The following is a 9,393-nucleotide window of genomic DNA, read 5'->3' as shown; positions in this document are numbered from 1 at the left end:
CAGTCGCACAATCACTTGGATCCAAGTTTTCCTCCTGGAAGGCGGCGTTCCTCCAATCTTACAGGTACTCGAACCTCAAGGGCTGCACTCGAGGCACACGTTGGGGGCCAGTTGTCTCGTCCTGCGGGACAGCAACTGGGGCCAAGCACCTAGAAGGAGAAATGAAAGGGACAGGAGACACCAAGATGGCAGCAAGACAAGATGGCTGATCAAGCTGCGATTTTTAGTTTTCAAGCACACACTTATATGTCATAAAGGCAGGATGTCGGGCGGGGGGAGAAGGGGGAATCCAGGAGGGCAGGATGTGGCACAGGGGAAGGAGGGGAGTTTACCTTGCACCTGCAATGCTTGTGCAAGCAGAGGAAGGTCACAATGTTATCTTGCAGCTGCAATGCTTGTGCAGGTAGGGGAACGGTCATAAAGTCTTAAGACACAGGGTGGCGTTATCAGTACTGCCCGGCCCAGGCTGCTTAGCTCTACTTCAGCAGTTTTCCACTAAGAGGCCACATGTCGCAGGGTCCCCGACAAGAAAGAAAGCGTGGCTGGAAGGCAGAATCGGGGACACTGAAAGGAGGGAAGGCACCTGCGGAAGAGACAGGGACTCACTGTCTGTGCACATCAGTTAGGTGCTTGCCCTGGCCGGGGTGGAACAACAAATACCCACCTCCCTCCTCACAGACCTCTCAAGAGGCCACTAATACTTTTCCAATGATAGATAAAAAAAAAAAAAAAAAAAAAAAAAACCGACCCTGTTTTAGGCTGAAACCAGGAGAACAGCAAGCTAAGGGTGTGCTGGTGGTCCCCAGGGTAGCAGTGTTTGCAGGATTCCCAGGCGGAATAGCTGGGCTATTCTGACCCTTGCTGGCCTTGCTTGTGCAGACAGCAAATTTGTAGATTTCAATACCTTAGCACTATCCTGGACTTGGACAAAGCCTTCTAACACAACTCATAATTTTTCAAAAATAGTAACAGCTTCAGAAAACATATTCATCTGCTAAAGTTTTCAGAAGACTTTTTAGGGAAAGGTTCACACGCTGACAAGTTTCACTTTTTGAGCGTGGAAGACAGTGGAATGGCAAGGCTGTCGAGACTGTCTCGTCCTCCCCCAACGGTGAGCTTCCAGAGACATCGACAGATTTCTGAACTGACTATTCTTTCTCAAATGGAGGAGCAAACAAAGCATTTTGCTCCTTACACATTCTCAGTGCTTCTGCTTCCTAGATACCTGCCCAAGCATGCGACTTTTTAGCCCTGCTGGAACCAGCTGGCTTAAAATTTATCTTGTTTCTCTTTACTGCCCCCTCTCTCAACGACTTCTTATTTCACTGGAGCCCTGGGAAAACAGGCCTGCTAGGTGGAAGTAACTGCAGCACCACTGGTGAGAGAAGGACAGCGGCCATTTCCCCAGCACCCAGACTTTTCTTTTAAAGGCTTTCCCTCCCTCAAATATAAAAACATAGGAAATATAAGCAAGAGCCTCAGACCTCAGATGATTTCAGCCTTCCGTCAAGCTTTCAGAGTGACATTTCACATTGACATGGATGCTCTATCCTTCTAAACAGGAAGAACAAGCTCCAAACCCATCAAAATCATGATTTAGTCAGAAAATTCTACTTAATTTTTTTTTTTTTTTTGTGACAGGCAGAGTGGACAGTGAGAGAGAGAGACAGAGAGAAAGGTCTCCCTTTTGCCATTGGTTCACCCTCCAATGGCCGTCATAGCCGGCACACCGCGCTGATCCGATGGCAGGAGCCAGGTACTTATCCTGGCCTCCCATGGGGTGCAGGGCCCAAGAACTTGGGCCATCCTCCACTGCACTCCCTGGCCACAGCAGAGAGCTGGCCTGGAAGAGGGGCAACCAGGATAGAATCTGGCGCCCCGACCAGGACTAGAACCCGGTGTGCTGGCGCCACAAGGCGGAGGATTAGCCTAGTGAGCCGCGGCGCCGCCCTTCAGTCAGAAAATTCTAAGAACATGACATAACTTTTGGCTTTTCCTGATGTCAGGGTAATAAGATTTATGACTGAAAAACCACCATTTATATATTTAATATATACATATTACACACATATATGTACATAGACATAAACTTTTTTAGAGCATTCATTAGATATTCACAAATATAGACCATATCCTATACCATTAGACAAACCATAGCAAATTTAAAAGAACTGAAATCATACCATCTACATTCTTTGTTCATCATGGAATCAAATTAGAAACAATGCCAGGAATCAACTAAACAGTCTTCAGACATGGAAATTAAACAGCACACTTATAAATAATACAAGAGTCAAAGAGGGAGTCTTACAAGAAACAAAATACATAGAACTGAATGAAAATGAAAGAACAGCTTACCAGGATTTGCGGATGCAGCCAAAGCAGCACTGAGATGAAAATTCATAGCCACTGAATGCTTACAGTAGAAATTAAGGAACACCTCAAACTGGAATAAAAAAAACCACCACAAAATATAAGCAAAGTGAATCCGACAACATATATAAATAACTAAATACCATGATAAAATTAAATTTATTCCAAGTAGACAAGGCTGTTAACATTTGAAAATCAATCATAGTAATCCAACATTTCAATAACCCAATTAGCAAAAAAAAAAAAAAGTTTGTATCAATAGATAAAGTAGAAACATGTAGGAAAAAAACCCAAAATCTGTTCATGGTGAAACTCAACAAAGTAGTAATAGTGGGAATGACCTCAACTTGATAAAGAACATCTACCAAAGGAAAAAAATCATTCAGAGTGAAAGATCGAATGTTTTCCCTCTAAGATGGAGACCAAGCAAGAATATTTGCTGTCCCCATTCTTATTCCACATGGTACAGGCACTCCTCAACTCACAATGTGGCTATGTCATTATGAACCCATTTTAAATTGAAGATATCCTAAATCAAAAACACAATAACCCCTAGCAAGCTTCCCAGCTCAGGGACATAGCACACCATGGAGTGTTGTTTCCCCTTATGACTGTGGGGATGAAGGGCCATGGAGAGGAGCAGACTGCATCTCCTCAGCTGAGGAAATCATCCAAGTTCAAAACTCAGTGTGATTTCTACCAATTATCTATCGCTTTTGCACCATCCCAAGTTGAAAACCTGTACATTGAACAATTGCATGTTGAAGGTCATCTGTACTAAAAATTCCAGACACTGCAAATAAGGCAAGAAAAATAAAGGGTATACAGATTAGAATGGAAGAATGGAGGAAGGTGACTACAAAAAGTAATCTGAAGAATCTTTGTGGTGTTGACATAATGCCCAGAACTAAATACACACACACACATAAGAATAAATAAGACTAGGAGAAATCTTAATCAGATTAGTGAATTGTATGTATGCCAGTATCCTGGATGTGATGCTATACATCAGTTCTGCACATGTAAGCTATGGGGAAAACTCTTGCCAGGGAACCTGTAACTATCTCAAAAAGTTCAGTTACACAACAGCAAAGAGCAGCTCACAGGTGAGTATGATAAGATCACCTGGGCTCCATTAATAGCAGCTGTAGTGTTGCTCTTGATTTTTCTGCTGCAGTGTGGGAGGGTCCTTAGCTTCAAAGGTCAAACAATTCACATTCTCTTCCTCCCATGTCCCCAACTGGACACAAACCTTGAGGCCATGGTGAGATGGGGTGGACTCGCACCACCACCAAGTGGTGGAGCAAACAAAGCGGAAGCCAGGTTGCTAAGAGGTCAGGAGATTACCAAAGGTCGGGGACTCCAAGCAATAGTTTATCTGATAAGAAACAAGGAGCCAACGGTGCAACTCAGTGGGGCCACACAGTCACGGGCTGCTGATCTGGGATGAAGAAGACCTGAGCTTACTTGTTGGGGAGGAGAAGTCAGTACAAAAAAGACTGAACTATGTAACACAGAGGGACAAGAAAAGGGACAGGGAAGGAGACAGGAAGATGAGCAAGGAGGCTTGACCAAGGTCAGAATCTGCACCCTGGAAGGGTGAGCAGGACATGGTCATGACCTCTGCAACGCCAGGGAGGAGCACAGCAAAGCTGGCAGTGCAAGGACAGAGAGCAGCACAGGGGAGGGTGAGGGACCCCTGCCCTTCAGCAGGGATCAGCAGAGCGGGCCCCGCTGCGATGGAGCAGGAGCTGGAGCAGAGACAGTGGCAGCTCTGGGTGACCTTAAAAAGTACCCTAGTTAGTGTGAAGCCTCCTTACAAAGGGAATGCGCACACTGGGTAGAACTTAAGAAATGCAGAGAGACACACAAGTGTAACAAATACCTGTAATCATACCCCAGGGAGACACAACTCTCGCAATTGCTTGGCATGTTTCCTCCAGCGTCTTTTCTGGGCTCATCCTGTTTTATAGAAATGCATTTTGATAAAATTTGTATCTCATGTAATTTTTCTCTTAACATTATATAATGAAAATTTTCCTTCAAAGTTTTGTGGTTTTAATAACGACACAACATTCCTTATGTACTGCCAGTCAGTCCATAACTTTTTCAGTCCTTCCCACTGAGACCATTTAACAGCAAAGTGAATCCGACAACAAAATCACAACTTATAATGGAGATATAATGGATGTAAATATGAACCAACTAACACAGCAATGATTCTAATGTAGCAGAAACAACAGGAAATTCAGGAAAAAGAGAACTGGAAACAATAAGCACGCGTCTCAGAATGAAACAGGTCAAGTGGATGAAAAATAAGTTAAAAATGCAGAGGACTCAAACAATGTAACCCATCAGGTCTAACTTATGAATATTCATAGAGTGTTAGTGTAATCCCTTTCTTCTCCAGTGGATATAGAGCATTCATAATCACTGACCAGAGTCACAAAGAAAGCATCAGTAAATTCCAAGAGCTAGAAATATACAAGCAGAAAAATTAGAAATTAAAAACCAAATAAAAACAAAAAGGCCTTTCAATCTAGAGATTAAAAAAGAAATTGTCTATTAAAGATCTTCTGGGTGAAAAGGGACTGTAGCAGTAAAATTACAGAATTTCTAATAAATATCCATTATTAGGAGCCATGGGATACAGTTAAAGCAGCGATCAGAAAAAATGTGATTGTCTTAACACCTTTACTGATGAAAATCAATACAAACTTGAAAGAATGAGAACTGCAATCGGACAAGACCCCCTAAAATTTACACTAAAATGTGGCCCCTTAAAGTTCCCTAGAAATGCTATCCGGGGTGCCACATGTGCTACCAGAATTTGGGGTGCCTTACGATTTCACCACGGGCTTATTACTAAATCCCCGATATTAATAAGCCCCAGAGGGTTCTTGCCTAATATTTAGAGAAGAATTTTAAATACCGGCACAGATAAACAAGGCAGCATGGTACATTGTAAGCTTTTATTTAGTGAGAAGGATGTATAGGAGAGTGAGAGTTGAGAGAGAGGTAATTAGGGGTTCATACCAAGCACCAGGAATCAGCCATGTGGATGTCCATCTAGGCCAGGAAACCTAGCACATGGCTCAAAGGCCATGTGCCCTGGAGGCGCGGGGCTACCTCAAGCCCCTTCCTAGCAAGAGGCCAGGGAAAAAGAGCAGGCTGGGCCACACTGTGGCCTGGCTTTTAACCCACTTCCAAAGGGGAGTGGTTAATTAACCTGATTGGCTGGTGGACACAGGTGTGGTCAGGTAGGGGGATGAGGCCACACAGGGGCGTGGCAAAAGCATCAGGTAGGGACATGAGGCCACACAGGGGCATGGCCAAGGCGTGGTCTTCCACTAAACAAATCTGATCAATTTTAACCTGTATGCTTGCCTACTTCAGAACCACTTAAATTCTTAACTCAAAAACTAGAAAATGAACTTAAAGGCGTCTGAAAGAATTCACAAGGAGGAAGTAAAAGCTGCAATTAATGATGCAAAGAGCTGAAAACGATGCACGGAATGATTATGTATTTGGGAAAAAAAATGAATAAATCTATAAAAGCCCCTCAGTAACTGGATCATGAGATGGGGGGAGCAGTTGCTGAACCCAGCCCCACGGCGAGGAAGAGCAGGCGACATACTTATGCACACAGAAAGCGGTCTTGCCAGACCAGTGGTGATCCTGCTGGCAGATGCACAGACATGCCGATGAGGTAGAAGCCAGCATTGCACTGGTACACTACGCTGCCCCCACCTCCCCCCTACCCCCGGCGACACGGGCTTCCAGGAGCGGGCCCGGCACCTGAGTCCACTGTGCACTTCTGGGGCTCTGGGGCTTGGTGCGCGCTGGTTTAGGAGAAGGAAGAAATGCCCAGAATGGAAAGGGTTAAACCCAGCTTTAAAAATTCTTGTCATTGTTTTAAAGGTGTAAACAATCAGCTTCCAGGTCCTCTTAGACCGGCTGTTATGATGTAGATGTACCCACTTCCAGGAATCCCAGTTTCCCTTGGCACCCCTCCCCCTCTGCCTTCCCTCCAAAAAGGTCAGGATTTACTAATTTTAAGGTGAGGACATGAGTCTTGGGTGATGTGTGTTTCCTGTGCCATTTGGAATTTCTAGACTTCTTGAGCACCTTCAGGATGTAAGGTGTTTAAAAACTTGTTTTTTTCTCCATGTTCAAAGTCTGGTAAAATAGAAATTTGAAGCGAAGTTAGTCCTTAGGCTCCTTCTCACCTTTGAAGGGAAGGAGGATTGAAGTAGGAAAAATCTGTGAGTCTTTTGGGGGGGTGTTTTTTTTTTCCTGGTAGGGGTGAGTGAGTGGCAGTGGATGGAGTCTGCTGGGTTTTGTTCCAGGGCTTTCCAAAGTGCTGTTAGGACTCTCAGATGGCTTCAGAATGCCCCTGTCTCCTGGGCAGACTGGTTTCTTGGAGGGTTTGCTTTTTTTTTTTTTTTTTGACAGGCAGAGTGGACAGTGAAAGAGAGAGAGACAGAGAAAGGTCTTCCTTTTCCGTTGGTTCAGCCCCCACTGGCCACTGCCGCCTGCATGCTGTGGCCAGCACACTGCGCTGATCCAAAGCCAGGAGCCAAGTGCTTCTCCTGGTCTCCCATGCAGGTGCAGGGCCCAAGCACCTGGGCCATCCTCCACTGTACTCCCAGGCCACAGCAGAGAGCTGGCCTGGAAGAGGAGCAACCAGAACAGAATATGGCACCCTGACCTGGACTAGAACCCCGTGTGCCGGCACCACAGGTGGAAGATTAGCCTATTGAGCCGCCACACCAGCCAGAGGGTTTGCTCTTGGTACAGCTGTCGGTGTCCCACAGAAGTCTTTGCTCATCCGAAGCGTGTTTTGGTAAGGACAGTTTGGGTAACTGCCCACACTAGAGCTTTGTGAAATTTGTTTTAAATGAGCGATGTGCTTCCCAGGGGTTGGGAAACTCTATAAATGGGAATTATGTTCTTAATCATAAACTTTATAGGGGCAGGGCAATTGACACTAAAACTCGGCATGTCTGTAATTTTAGGCCCAATAAAGTTAGCAATCTAGAGGTCTGGGAGCACATACGCGGTTTTGGGGTTTTTTGTTTGTTTGTTTTTTTGTTTTTTTGCTTTAGCCCCCAAGGCTTCCAACCTAGCAGGGCTTGTTGCAGATACTAACATGGTACCTAATGCCATAAACACCAGTAATTTGGTATGGTTTACTTTATCATTTGCGTTCTTGCACTGAAGTCATGGTGAGCGGTGGCTTTTTTTGTCAGTGATGTGTGTACAAGTTGGGTGGGATGTTCCCTTTCTAGGAAACAGCCCTGCCTTATAACCTCAGAGAAGTCTCCCAGTGCTCTCTTAAACTTGAACATGACTTCGTTAAACAGTCATTCTGTTCAAGTTGTGTGCTGTAGGGGGAGGACTTACTGGTTCTGGATTGTGCTGTATACTTGTGGTTTGGAAGGGACAGGATGCTTTTCTAGAGAATTAGGATTTAGCATTGTGAGGAATTTCATCAAGGACATTTGCATGAATGTCCTTTTTCTGCCAAGTGCTTATTGGGCTCTCTCTGTGCAAGAGAGCAAAAGATAGGAAAGGTTTTTCATGGAAAGGCACATCAGCCAGGGTACTTTCTAACCCACGTGCTTGCAGGTTGACAGATGAAATGATCTTATAACTTATTTTAAAGTTCGGGGTGGCGTCGTCACGTGAGCCTGCAGGCACACACTTCCCAGTTCAGAGGCGGTCTTCCTTGCTGGCCCTGGTGGCCACAGTTTCAAGCACCGTGCAGATGTCAGGTCTTTTCCCGTAGTTGTCTGTGATGCTAGAGTCCCTTTCAGACCTGTGGCACAGCGCGTTATCACCCTGGTCTGAAGCGCCAGCATCCCATATGGATGCCAGTTCTAGTTCCAGCTGCTCCACTTCCGATCCAGCTCTCTGCTATGGCCTGGGATAGCAGTAGAAGATGGCCTAAGGCCTTGGGCCCCTGCACCCGCGTGGCAGACCCAGAAGAAGCTCCTGGCTCCTGGCTTCAGATTGGCACAGCTCCAGCCATTGCAGCCAATTGGGGAGGGAACCTTCAGATGGAAGACCACTCTTTCTCTCTGCCTTCTCTCTGTGTAACTCTGACTCTAAAGTAAAAAATAAATAAATCTTTAAAAAAGGAAAAAAAAAAAAACTATCCCAGAGCTGGGAGACAGACAAATAGATCTTCAGACTGAAAGGGAGCAAAAGGGATGTAAAGGGAACCATTCTTGGATACATTGTCATGGAATTGCAGAAGTCCAAAGACAGGTGCAAACAATCCCAAACAAACTCACACTCACAGGTTTTGAGAGAGGGAGGGAAGGAGGGAGGGATAAGGAGAGAGGGAGGGAGGGAGAGAGAGAGAGAGAGAGAATGAATGAATGGCCAGCACCTCGGCTCACTCGGCTAATCCTCCGCCTTGTGGCGTGGGCACACCGGGTTCTAGTCCCGGTCGGGGCACCGGATTCTGTCCCGGTTGCTCCTCTTCCAGGCCAGCTCTCTGCTGTGGCCAGGGAGTGCAGTGGAGGATGGCCCAAGTGCTTGGGCCCTGCACCCCATGGGAGACCAGGAGAAGCACCTGGCTCCTGCCATTGGATCAGCGCGGTGCGCTGGCCACTGGAGGGTAAACCAATGGCAAAGGAAGACCTTTCTCACTGTCTCTCTCTCTCACTGTCCACTCTGCCTGTCAAAAAAAAAATTAATGAATGAATATGACATAACCATGAAGGAATGAGAATCAGAATGGCATCAGACTTCTCAGCAGCAACACACGGGACCTTCAATGATAATGGAATAGAGCCTTTAAACTCCTGAAGGAAATGGTTTTTAGTCTAGAATTTTTCCGATTCACAAGCATGTGTGAAGGCTAAAATAAAGATATTTTCAGACAGAGAGAAACTCAGAAGATGTACTTATCATCAACCCTCTCTGAGGAATTCATGTGTGTGTGTGTGTGTATTTCATCAAAGAAGGAGGAACTGACACTTTGAGATGCAATGACTTTGAACAGCCCTT

The 9,393-nt window shown here is 45.5% G+C and overlaps 1 long non-coding RNA gene across 1 annotated transcript; it reads right to left on the bottom strand.

Moving 5' to 3' along the window:
* Positions 1-302: 302 nt before the first annotated feature.
* LOC149120539 (uncharacterized) lies at positions 303-5,577 on the bottom strand. The gene is made up of 4 exons (XR_016225659.1): positions 5,410-5,577; positions 4,259-4,335; positions 2,359-2,446; positions 303-583 (listed from the first exon to the last, which is right to left on the bottom strand). It is a non-coding gene; the product is annotated as an uncharacterized LOC149120539 (long non-coding RNA).
* Between the last annotated feature and the right edge of the window lie 3,816 nt (positions 5,578-9,393).

This window comes from Oryctolagus cuniculus, chromosome 19 (assembly GCF_051225735.1).
Source record: "Oryctolagus cuniculus isolate XC-2025 breed Fujian yellow rabbit chromosome 19, ASM5122573v1, whole genome shotgun sequence".
NCBI lineage: Eukaryota > Metazoa > Chordata > Mammalia > Lagomorpha > Leporidae > Oryctolagus > Oryctolagus cuniculus.
Note: the sequence above shows the minus strand (reverse complement) of the source record. Positions and strands in the feature narration are given on the sequence as shown.